This window comes from Pocillopora verrucosa, chromosome 3, assembly GCF_036669915.1.
Source record: "Pocillopora verrucosa isolate sample1 chromosome 3, ASM3666991v2, whole genome shotgun sequence".
Taxonomy (NCBI): Eukaryota; Metazoa; Cnidaria; class Anthozoa; order Scleractinia; family Pocilloporidae; genus Pocillopora; species Pocillopora verrucosa.
In genome coordinates, this window is record NC_089314.1 from 14196683 (window position 1) to 14209801 (window position 13119).

Here is a 13119-nt window from a genome sequence, read left to right on the forward strand (position 1 = left end):
CAAAGAAATTGTTAGACAAAATCGACTGCTGGACTTGCATTGGAGGGGGGAGTGGAGGGGGATGCAGTCATGACTGACAAGGGTTTTGTGATTCAGGATCTCTTAACATTTAAGAAAGTCCACTTTATCTCACCACCCTACTGTCAAGGACACGCCTATCAGCTAAAGGGACAACACATACTTGTCATGTGGCATCACTAAGAACTCATGTTGAACCAATGTTGGATAGAATTATTTTTGTTTGTGCGGCATTAACTAATTTATGTCCAAGAAGCATAAAGAAAGGAGCACTCTGTAGAAACAAGAATTTTTATTTACTGAACTTGTTGATCTTCTTGTCTTTGGGATAACAAAATTCCGTTAAAATTGTTATTTTTAGCAGCAAATTATTGCAAGAGTTTGAGGGCTTCGCATGCAAAAACGAATCACTATCTTGTCTTTTAAACACTTAAATCTTTTTTTTCGATCTCATAAGAGGATGAAGTCAGAATGCTTTCTTTAGGGTATGATTTAGCTGCATTTTGAAAAACTTTTGTTTTTCTGAACAGTTTGACTCTTTTATATGGAATTCTGGAGGGTTCTCTTTCACGTTTCCTCCCACAGTGCAACCTCCATGTACATGTACAAACATCAACTGTGGTCCTTCACATTCTTCTTTTCGTAATTTTCATGACTTAGTGAACCAAAAGCTGCCAAAGAACGTGATAGAAAGTCCCGCCTTTGTTGAAAACATGTAGAAATGAAGATCATATTTGGTAACTGTATGAAATTCCACAAAGCTGTCTTGAAGAAGAGGGTGTTCCTTTTCCCTGTTACTGTAAAAGAGGCTTTTGGGTAGTAAACTTATGTAGTGGTAGTAGTAGTTGTTATTGTTGGAGCTATACTGAGAGAGAGTTCCCACAGAAGATTGCTCTTTTCAAGGGACTTTGGAGACAGCAGTGAGATTGTGTCAGTGGTGAGCTAGCACATAGACTTTGGCAGGCTTAATTAAGTTTATTAATGATAAGTATTGCACTGCTTTAAGGATTCGCTCATTGTTAGGAACATTTCATTTCTCTGTTGGTTTGATTATACCATAACTCCGGAGAATGTGAAGAATCATGTATTTGTAATCTCAGATGATGTCATCCACAACAACAGTTCCGTTCACGAAGTGCAAGAACTTTTGAAAAGTTATCTGACAAAGGATCTTGGCCAACGAGTAACAATGATGCATGAACTTACGAATGGATGCCCAGTGCAGTATAAATCCCGTCACTGCCTTGGAGATTTGTCCTCTTGTCTTACAGATTTTGGCTACAAAAAAAGGGAAACTTCTTCAAAATGCCTCATGCAAAAGGAAAACAGGATACAGCTGGGTCACTCATGAAGCAAAAGTTTAGCCAGGCGATGCTTCATTGAACAGCCAGAATAAAAAGTGCCAAAGACATGTACTCATTTCTTAATGAAAATTTCACTTTGCCTGCTACTTCAAGCTACTTTTCCAGGACAAAATCTGTAAATTTAAAGCAGTGCCTCTTTTTTGATGTCCCTGTCACAGGTGAACATTAAGTGAACAGAAATAGGCCCACTTCAAAATTTAAAATGAAAGGCATTGCAAAGATCCATGTGGTGAAATACATCACAGAACAAGGGAAGGTTTTTAAAGACAGATCCTGTCACTGTATCAACTGCTTAATGGAAACTAGCAATGTTTGCAAAAATTGTAAGTGAATGGATGACTGGGAAAGAGCTTAACACTAAAAGAAGAGGATCAACAGCCATTACCAGAAATGTAGAAGACAATGCTGAAGTAACAACAGACACAGCTGTCAAAATAGCTGACCTTGCAGGAGAGGGGAGTGTAGTAGCAGTAGCAGCAGATGCTGATTCAAGCTATGACTACTGTCTGTTGAAGGTGATAAGTGACACAGTGGTAGAGCTCTCTGAAGATATCACAGATGACTATGGAAGTGTCTACACCACAGAGCAGGAAGTGCTTAATGGAACTTCTTCCTCAGAGATAATTTTATTGATATGACCTACAGACTTGAGGATTGTTCATACAGCAATTGTATAGCATATCTGTTATGATCTTCAAGTTGTAAAAAGAGGCAGAAAGTCAGTGTTTAGAGTGCCAGTTGATCTCAACGATGAGGCAGTAGACTTCATGCCGTACAAAATGTTGTTACTTATACCTTATACTGTGTCAGTGAACTAGAAACTGACTATTTGCAAAAAAGACCATACCTACAGGGGATTATGGGTAAATAAAAATTTTAATAAACTGCAACAGAAATGAAATAGTGGGATTCCAAACTCAGATAGTGCAGGTGATGACTAGGGATCATCAATCTGAACACAATGTATGCTGCTGCATAGGTAATTACCTGACCATTCAATAACTCTCTTTGAAAAAATGAGGTGGTGCAGCTTGGTTATCACCATTTTAACGCAAACAGTGTCAAATGCTTTTGAAAAGTCTGCTAGCACCATGAGAGTTACCTCTCTCCTTTACATGGTGCTCAACAACTCGTCCTTATGTTCAAGAGAACTGTTGAAGTTGAATATCCCTTACAGAAGCTCGAGATGGTGTCTCCGAGAAGAGATTTTTTGGCACAGAAACCAGCCATATGGGAAGCAGCAAGCTTTTGATAGCACTAGATAGGATGGACACTGAATGCAGGTGGTCTACTGTGACTTGGGTGTCAACTTTTGAGATGGGGCTTATACACACTAGTTTCCAGGTGTGTGGGAAGTATAGCTTCGAAATACAGTTATGGATGATAGCTGTGAGAAGACCAACCAGGTGTTCAGCAGAGTCTTTTACCAACTGAGCCACCGGTTGGTTGACTCCAATCAAACAATCAATCCATAGTTGCTTAACTCATCCAACTACTGGGTTGTTTACCATTTTAAAAATAATTCCGGAAATTTTGGTTTGTTTGTTAATGGAACATGACTTTAGTTCGCTCTGGTGGAAAATCCCTGGGAGAAAAAGAATCTATGAGAAGGTGATCCCATTTTTCTGCTAAAAATCTTCCCAATGGAAATTTTGTGTTCCATGTACTGATCTTCCACCCTTCTCACCAGTTACAAGCCTTTCACAGTCCTTCTTGCTGCCAGACTCCTCTGATTTTTTTTTGCATCAGTTAAAATGGCATGCACTCAAGTGTACGAGTGTTCAGTGTGCCACTTTCAAGCTTAGGATTCCAAAACTTACTCCACTATGATTGTGGCTCATTTGAATGGTAGGTGGAATTTGCAGCTTACCTAGAGCTCTTTGAGAGTAAGTGTATCTGGCATAAAAATTATGTTGCATAGCTCTCCAAGGTGTCTTTATAAATTTGCAATAATTTTTTAAACTCTTTGTTTTCAGCTATCATTTCTTCCATTTCAACTAGGCCTTGGCATGTGTAACCAACCTCAATGATGCAGGGTCATTGAAAATTTTGAAGTAATGGAAGATACTGATGAAAAACTTTTCATAATAACATATCCAGATAACAAGCACATGTTTGGTGGAAAGGCAATAAAAAAATGTGTTCAAGAAAATAGCTGAACAGCTCGCCAAGATATCTGATCACGTGTTTACTGGAAAACATTGCATGAAAAAGCGAGGAAAGATAAGATCAAAACAAAAGAGAATAGAGGATCACAATAACAAGAGTGGAAATGACAAGAAGACTTGGAAGTTGTACAATGAACTCTCCAGTTGCTGTGCAAAGAACCCAACTGTGAGTCCCACCTGTATGCTGGAGAGCAGTCAAAGGACCAGAATTCAGAAAATGAGGGAGGCTGGAAGTTGTCAGATGATGGATCATCATCAGAGTCCTTCACAGACCAAACCTACAGCGATTCATCCAAAATAGGAACAAGGCAAAGGAAGATCCCATAAGAAGCCAAAGAATTAATCTCCTGCAGCAGAAATACTAAAATTTCTAAAATCCTGCAGTAAAAGGCAAGAAAAATTGGAGGAAGAAAAGTCCTAGATTTTAAGAGATGAAAGAAGAAAAAATTCCTGCTTTAATCTTTTCTTAGAATATATGGGCAACAAGTGAACAAAGAAACTAGTTATTGACACCTTAAAGGCCAAAACACAGGATATGTATTTCAAGAAATTGACTTTTGTTCAGTGTGTTGTTCGAGATGGATGCATCAAAGCTTGTCCACTTTTTGTTTCTGTATTTCATATTTGTCTTTCAGTGATATATTCTGTGGCTGCTCACCCTTAGCACCACCAATGTGAAATATCTAAGATGTTTATCACTTGTTGTCTGTGAGAAGTGCTATGTTTTGGGGCATTTTATGTTATTTTAAAGAAAAGAATAATATCTGCTGAATCTCACACCAATTTGTCACTGATAGGGACCATATCAGATTGATTGTATTTGCCCAGAAATGTACCATTGTTAGTGGTTAAAAGCAAGAGAGTAAATTAAAAATAAGGCTGTCAATAAAATAAACCAAAACAAATATAAATTTAATTGAGTTTCTCTTTCTTCAAACAGGAAAATCCCACTACCACATAAATACCAGTACTTCCAACATTCAAACATTTTCTAAATTAGAAAAATACATTCATTAGTTGCACATGCTTAGCCTGAGCAGCTAGTGCACCACCATTTAGGTGCACTACAACTGGCTCACTGTCGCCATCTCCATAACCACCATGATGATGATCTAAGAAGTAGCTGTCATCTAGGTCATCATTGAGTAGACAAAAGTTGTGCAGAACACATGCAGACATTATAAGGTGAACCAGAGTCAAGAGTTTCCTCCATTGTCCCTTCAGGAGACTTGTTGATTACTCTACACCCATGTCACATTTTCTCATAGGGTAACACCCAGTATTTCTCAATTGAGAATGTGGGTAATACCCAAGTGAAATGATCATCTGAGTCATCTGAGCTGTCTGATGCTGCTGATTTGAAGCATTGTCTAGAACAGCCAATGAAATTGCTTTATGGAATAATCCACGTTTGCCCGCTAATAACAAATTCCACAATGTGCCGTCTGGTAAGCTTTCAGTGAGATAGTGGTTTTTCTTTGTGAGGAAGTACAATGGCAAAACGTACTTGCATCTCAGATGACCAGAGAGATATTTTAGAGCGTGTTTTTCGAAGGAGGGATGATTGGAATGGATCCATGTACAAGGAGATGGTTTTAAAAGTGTCAACAAACACTGATTTGATGAAGGCACAAGTGGAGGTAAACTTAATCATTTTTTTAACCTCAGCTGTTGCTTTATACCAGGTTGTGCCTCATTTTATCTCAATAATTCCACGAATCAAACAAAACTAGCAATTCGTATAGATTGTAGTTGCATTTATAAGTCAATAACAGCCTAACGGTTGAAGTTTATTGGATGTCGTTTCGCTTGTGATAACACCATGTGATTAGGTAACACCAGGTAATTTCAGAAATAAATCACTGGAGGAAAAGCAAATTAAATCAGTATAAATGCTAGTTGTTGATGCATGTTTCTGTTGATATCTTGGTGCTGCACGTTTGCTGGCAGGCTGTTAGAACCCATCTTGAAATACATAACAAAATACAAGAATACAAGCCATGCGACACTCTATGAGGGACTACATCTAAACCTTTTCAATGGGTATCCACCATCGCCAAGAATATGTGTGTCCCCAGGGAACTTGGCTGCAGCAGCGACAAACAGGGAGGAATTTCTGAGGACCCTTGAGTCATGAACTGAGCATGGCCAGCCTGCTACAATGTCTCTGAAAACCGTATTGTCATTGCACATAATCTGTTTTGCATCAGGTAAATATGTCTTAATTAATACCCTGTTTTGTTAAATGAAAATGTGTTTTATTCATTTTCCAAGACTACAGTAACTTCCAGTATTTTAGTACAATTTAAATTGCAATAGCCCAAACAATATATCTTTTTTATTTAACCAGAAAAATGATTCTAACCTGGGAAACAATGGAATGTCAACTCAGCTAAGGCTCTGCACAAGCAGTGATCCTGTGTAAACGACTTAGAGCTATGTTAAACCAGTCAGACTCTGAACAGATCACTTCTAAGTTCACTAAAAACCACAGGAAGGTCAAAACTTGTTTACGAAAGGGAATTGGAGTCCTCCCAAAAGCCTGTGTCATTCCTATGGGAAATTGCTGTATTTTTTGGTAAATGGTAAACAATCCAGGTCTTGATACAGTTCAAGAACGAATTGAGCAAAGTAACTACACAAGCCACGTGACAAGCCCCTCCACAATTCAAGCTCTGCCAACATGTTCAGATCATGATCAAATTTTACTTAACTGCAATATGATAAAATCTTTGTTGTTGAAACTTGCCAAGTCTTCCAAGTCTTCCTACAGTCTTCCAGCTGTACATAAATTTTGATTTCCATGTGTCACGTTGCTGTACAAAGAATGCTTTAGAACATTATATGACCTTTTGCTTTCTTAAAATGTAGCCTTGTTTCGTTTTGATTGTGCGACTATGAAACATCCTTTTTAGCTAGCAAGCGCCTGTATTTTTTGCGTCAGCTTAAGCGTGCACAAGTCAAGTCGGAGGAACTTTTGCTCTTCTATTTGACTTGTATTAGGCCTGTCACTGAATATGCATGCCCTGTTTATCATCATAGCCTCCCGCAATACCTTTCAGTAGATCTTGAGAGATGTCAAAGGCGAGCTTTACGTATTATCTATCCAGATTGTTCGTACAATGAGGCGCTTCTTTTGACTGGTCTAGTTCCCTTACACAACCGCCGCGAGTTCTTATGTGATAAGCTTTTTAATTCCATCCTGTCTAATCCCTCGCACAAGCTCTATAGCTTACTACCTCCCAAGAATGAGTGCGAAGTCAATTTAAGGAGTCAGCACTCTTTTACTACACGGCGCCTCCACACCATTCGTACTCGAAATAGTTTTATCCATCACTATGTCCATAAAGCAATGATGTAATATTGTTTTTCTCTTAATTATATATTTTTGTCTTTTTAATTAGTTCTTCTTAGCCATGTATTTTTTGTAGTATATATTTTATTGTAAATCAAACGTAATTCAGCCTGTGGCTGCAAGGTTCTTGATAATAAACTATCTATCTATCTATCTAGCTGCACAAAGAGTTATTCAGTTTAGCTTCCTTTATGTCATAGAAGTATATTAGGCCTTTTTCATGCGAACATTTTAGTCTTAAGGAGTTGTCCCTGGAGCAAAGAGGAGTCTTAAAGGAGTCTTTCAGAGTTTTTTTTACAACATGGAGTTTTCTCATCACCGGAGCCAAGATCAGACATAAGTCACAATCGTTAGCAGTGTTCTCTGTCGTCAGATTTGTAGTTTAGTTCATTTCCTTAGCATTCCTTGACATTTCAAGAAGAGTTGAGAGAATTATAAAAGACTTGCTGGTGAACTCACCATTGCCAAACCAGAATTGTTAGGAATAAAGAAGATTGGCCATGATCTTGACAAAGCTACTGCTAGTGGCACAACTGACATCTTGAAGGATGCAGACAATGTTTGGTGTACAAAGCATAGTCAGGAACATGATGCCCTCAAACTTAAATCCTTAAGTGCAGATGAACTATCAAGTGGTCCATCTTGGGCCCCCTGTCTTTTGTGATATTTAAGAATGATCTGCCTGATGCTATTTCCTCTGGGAGTATGGTGGCACTGTATGCAGATGACTGTTGAAACCTCAAGAGTTATCCAATGTCCATACGATCATGAATCATTTCAGGAAGATCTCAATAATCCGGCCTCCTGGGCTCAAAAAAATCAAAGGAGCTTTAGTACAAAGAAATGTAAGTTATTACAGATCACTTGTAAATGATCTCCAATCTCTGCTCCTCTACTACCGGATGGTACTCCCCTTGAAGGTACTACCGAGTTCTCTGATCTTGAATTACTAACTGACTATAAATTGTCCTGAAACTCTCACATAGACAAGATTGCCAGCAAGGCAAATAAGGTGCTTGGTTTAATCGAAAGAAATTGCAGAGATTTGAGAGATATTTCTATGCTTAGAACTCGTTATTGCACTCTGGTTAGGCCTCAACTTAAATTTTATGGTCACCCTTCACTGCCAGAAATATTTTGATCTTGGAAAGAGTGCAACATTGAGCTATGAAGTTTATCCTAAAATGTGATGATGACTATGATACTTGCAACTCTAAGGTTAATTTCCTGTCCATGGAACATAGATGATTTCTTTTCGATAAAGTTTTGAATGGTTATGTTGACATTATCATCTCTTCTGTTGTACCCTCATACTGCTAGGTACCCTTTAAATGAGAAAGATGGACTTACCTTAAATTATGCCCGTACAAACACTTCAGATTTTAATGAATTATATTATATTTTAAAACTATATATTTAGTTAAGTGGTCTGTCTGAGGATGGGGTATTGAACTCTTTTACAGACCATCCTTATGGTATTTCCTTTGCTATAGGTAATTATTTTGTCAATTGCCATTAAATTGAAATGAATAAATAAATAAAGGAACAGAATCATAACCAACATCTATGGGTCCTAGGATGATGCCCTCCTATAAAATGGCTTGGCACACGCAGATGACCCAGGAGACTTCCAAATTATAGGTTGTTTCATTAAATAACTTTACTTTATAATACATGGGTGAAAATTGCATAGATGTGGTTTGTAGTGAGGTAAATATAGGTTTGCAGTCAGGCTACATATTTATGTCACTTGAAATACAACCTAAAATATATACCGTATTTATTCGCCTATAAGCCGAGACCCTAAACTTTTTCATGTCAGCAGCTGTTGCATTGAAATAAAAAATAAACACAAAACATTCGGCTATAACCCGAGACCTAATAATTGCAAAGTACTCCACGCGTGTCGTTAACTGAGATGAATTAACATAAACCGAAAACAGAAGGAGCTTCCCTCTCGGGAAACATGCAACCAAAAAGTAGGTTATGAATAAACATATTCATTAAGTCCAATTTACTCAGTTGTTATTGGTCGTTTAATTGAAAGTAACAACAAATCACAGATAAGTTGAATTTAATGTAAATAAATAGAACCATGCGTGACATAACAAAACATTCACCAGAGTTCAGAATCCTGTCTCAAACAATCACTCTCTTTCAAAGTTATCGTAATCCATCATCATGCCGAAAGTTCGTCGTTCTTCATACAACTTAGCGTTCAAACTAAAAGTTGTTGCTGAAGCAGAGGCCATAGAGAACAACTCCGAGATCGCTAGAGATTACGGAATCAGTGAATCGATGGTGCGTCGCTGGCGAAAAGATCAAGCAAACCTGTTGAATGGTGAGCTTAAAATGTCAGCAAAGTGAAAGACGATGGGCTGCTTTTCGCCAAAGTATCCTGAATTGGATCAAACACTACTGGACTGGTTTTCAGAGCAGAGGAGTCAAGGTAAGTCTTTCGTTTCTTTAAAAGAATGAAAAGCTTCGATTAGCTGATATCTGTCAAATCGTGTTGCAATGTTTACACAAACCGTGGGAATGACCGCTTCTGATTGGCCAGTTTTTCATGTTGTCAAAACAAGTCAAACAATTGATCTCTTTTATCTTTTAGAGGAATTGCTGTAAACGGATTAATTCTACGGCTAAAAGCGAAGGAGTTGAACAGTGATCCAGACTTCAAAGCCTCACTGGGTTGGTACCAGAGATGGAAAAAGCGCCACTCCATCAGCCTTCGCACTAAGACAACCCTGGCCCAGCGACTCCCACAAGATCTGGAAGAAAAGACCATCCAGTTCCATCGGTTCGTGATCGCACTTCGGCAGCGGTATGGCCATTCGCTCTCCAGGCTGTTCAATATGGATGAAACTCCTATGCGATTCGAGCTTCCGTCGAGCAGAACCCTTGAATTCAGTGGCAGCAGAACAGTTCCAGTGAAGTCTTGCAGGGCCGAGAAGAGGAGCTTTACAGTCACACTCGCAGTTGCGGCCGATGGCAAAAAAACTTCCACCTTCCGTGATCTTCAAAGCTGTTCGCACTCCAAGAGACCTCGCTGTTCCAGACACTGTTCGAGTATCGTTCCACAAGAAGGGCGGGATGGATGAAAAAGGTAGGAATTTGTCAAATTTCTATTTCATAGCTCACTGGTAATTGATGTTATGCTCAAATGACTGATCTTCGCATTCAGGAGTGAAGGAGTGGATTCGTACCTGTTTGCCACGGAATCCTCGCAACGGTCACTGCTTGTCTGGGATTCTTTCTGAGCCCATCTGACAGAGTCGGTAAAAGCAGACCTACAACGGCGCAAGATCGACGTAGCTGTTATTCCAGGCGGCCTGACTCCAGTCCTGCAGCCATTAGACAAATGCCTCAACAAACCATTCAAGGACAACATGCGGCGAAAGTACCTTAACTGGATGATGACAGGTCCCTTTGAGTACACGCCAGCGGGAAAGAAGAAGGCCCCGTCGAAAAACCTGGTCCTTCGTTGGGTGAAGCAGTCATGGGAAGAGATTCCGGAAGAGATGGTGAGAAGATCGTTCAAAACGTGCGGGATCTCAAATGCTCTCGATGGAACAGAAGACAACGCCATCTACAACGACGAAATGCCTGAGGTAGCTGATGATGACATGGAAGATGAGTTTGAGACTGACAGCGAAGAAGACGACGATGACTAAAAACTTCAATGTCACAAACTTCAACTTCACAAACAAAACGGCTCCTTTAGGAGCCACCACATAAATTAAAGTCAATGACCAACAATGATTTACATGTACCTACCTTTCGTGATCTCGGAAATTTGTCTTTGTTGATAATCGCTCGGCTTATAGTCGAATAAACATTGAATTTCGAATCTTGTTAAGCACCCGTAAATTTTTTTTGGCGAAAATACTCGGCTATAAGCCGAACCCCCTACCTTGCCGAGAATTTACCTGTTCTCAGTTTAATTTGTTGGAAAAATCGCTCGGCTTATAGGCAAATAAATATGGTAGGTTCTAATTATCGATTTGTCTGCTTTTCTGGAAAATCTTTGAAACAAGGCTGACATGCGCTACGAAGATGTTCAGCATAGAAACCACACCATCAACTATCATGGATGCTGCCTAGATGAATTTGTGTCAAATATTTTGCAGAGAACTCCTGATGCTGGTGAGGTTATGATTATGGGAGCAGTGCGCTCGAGGGGGCCATAAAGACTAATTCGTAACAGAGCATGCCTATATATTGAGGATTTTTACCACAAGCTAGTTTTGGTATATAGAAAGGGGCACTGCTGTGATACTGCCCTCCTAAGTTTAACGGAGCAGTGCAGGAAAGAATTGGATAACCAAAAAATTGTTAGGCTAGTGTCTATGGACTTATCCAAAGCATTTGACATGCAGTCTAACTATCCAGAAACTGGCTCAACACAATGCAGACGACAACACTGTCAGTTTAATTAAGGATTATATGGGAGATTGCAAGCAATGTGTAAAACTTGCAGGCACGTTTCCACCTTGGTTACCCATTGAGATGAATTCCCCAGGGATCAATCCTGGGGCCTCTATTGTTCAACATATTTATGAACGATCTTCCTTGCGTCATTGATTTTACTATACTGTCCACTTATGCAGATGATACACAAATCTTCTATGCTGGAGACAATGTGAGAGATGTAGAACAAGCCATTACTTCGCACCTAGGTAAAATTGATAAATGGTATGAGGAAAATAAAATGACAAGGAATCACGATTAATATAAAGCTATGATGATGGGAGAGATGTCACAAGACCCTCCTTTCAAGTGTGAAGGCACAAGCATCCCTCTGGTAGAGGAGGTAGAGCTTTTGGGTGTAACAATCGATAATAAATTGAAGTTTGAAAGTCAAATTAAGAAAATATGTCGTATGCCGCAAAGTAAGCCAGCAAATCACTGTTTTGTAAAGGCTGAAGAAGTTGCTTTTGTTAAAGCTGCGAGAAAAGCTTTACTGTGCCGTGTCTTGGCATTTTTGTAGTAATCGCTCAACAGAAAAACTTGAAAAACTGAACGAGTGGGCACTCTACTTCATTTATCAGGACAAATCTCTACTTATGAGACACTAGTTGTTAAAAATGGATATAACACTTTGGCAAATCAAAGACTTGCAAAAATGTTAAATACAGTGTTTGAAGTAATTGGGAATGGAAACGCATCTACATGTATTTCCGAGTTATTGACTGCGCATAAATCTATAATAATATAATTTACGTGGTGATGCTATTTTAAAATTACCTAAAGTAAATTCTATAACGTACAGGATCAAGTCATGGAGATACCAGGCTGCCTGACTATGGAACACTATTCCTAATAATTTAAGAAATACTGTTGGCTATCGCAGTTTTAAATGTGGACTCAAGGAGCATGACCTTGCAACTTTATAGTCCCTTATTTGCAATTTAACTTAATTTTTTTATCTATCTTTTTTTATTTATCTTGAAATTAACAGTGACAACAATGTGCAGGTGCCCCAACTGGATTTTTTTTTTAATTGATGAGCAAACATCTCATTTGAGAGATTTGGTTGATCCTCCTGAAGATTATGGGGATCATGAGATCGGCAACTTCTTGCAAGTAGTTGATTTCGTGTACCATGGCCCTCCAACAGCTAATATGGTTACCCCATCTGTGTGCTATGTTTGAAGACAGGGGCATTTTTCCTTGTAAATACTTCAGCAAAGGGGAAATTATTTGCCTAAGCAGGTGGAAGGCTGGCGGTTGCGACCAGAGCAACGAGAAGAGGCTGGGCTTCTTACCACTTGAGTTAAGATAATAGTTTTCCGTTCATATATATTTTTGCTCTTATGGTATTAGGGGAGCTTGACAAATTTTTTTCAACGGGTGGAGCACCCCTCTATCCAATCCCAACTGCTATATATAGCATCCTATTCATAATTTTTAATTTTTTATTAACACTAAAGATAAACTGAAAAAGAAACTTGGGACAACCCACCATTCTCCAAAACTCACACATAATGGGTATAGCACTCAAAGACCTCTTTCTGCTTGTCTGAGATGTTTTTGAGGCTGTCTCTGTCAATGAGTGCTATGATGTCATTTGCACCATATTGAACCTTGTGACTACCTGGAAAAATTTATTGCAAGCATTCACTATTTGTAGTTAGTAAATCTATGAGGTTGGCAGTGTCCTGACCCTTCTTCAGATCAGTAATGGCATAATGCCTGGACCCAAAGACCTGAT

At 39.0% G+C, this 13119-nt stretch overlaps 1 pseudogene; it reads left to right on the top strand.

Annotated features, from left to right (window-relative positions):
* The first annotated feature begins 11463 nt into the window (after positions 1–11463).
* Positions 11464–12560, top strand: LOC136279579 (uncharacterized; annotated as a pseudogene).
* The last annotated feature ends 559 nt before the right edge of the window (positions 12561–13119 follow it).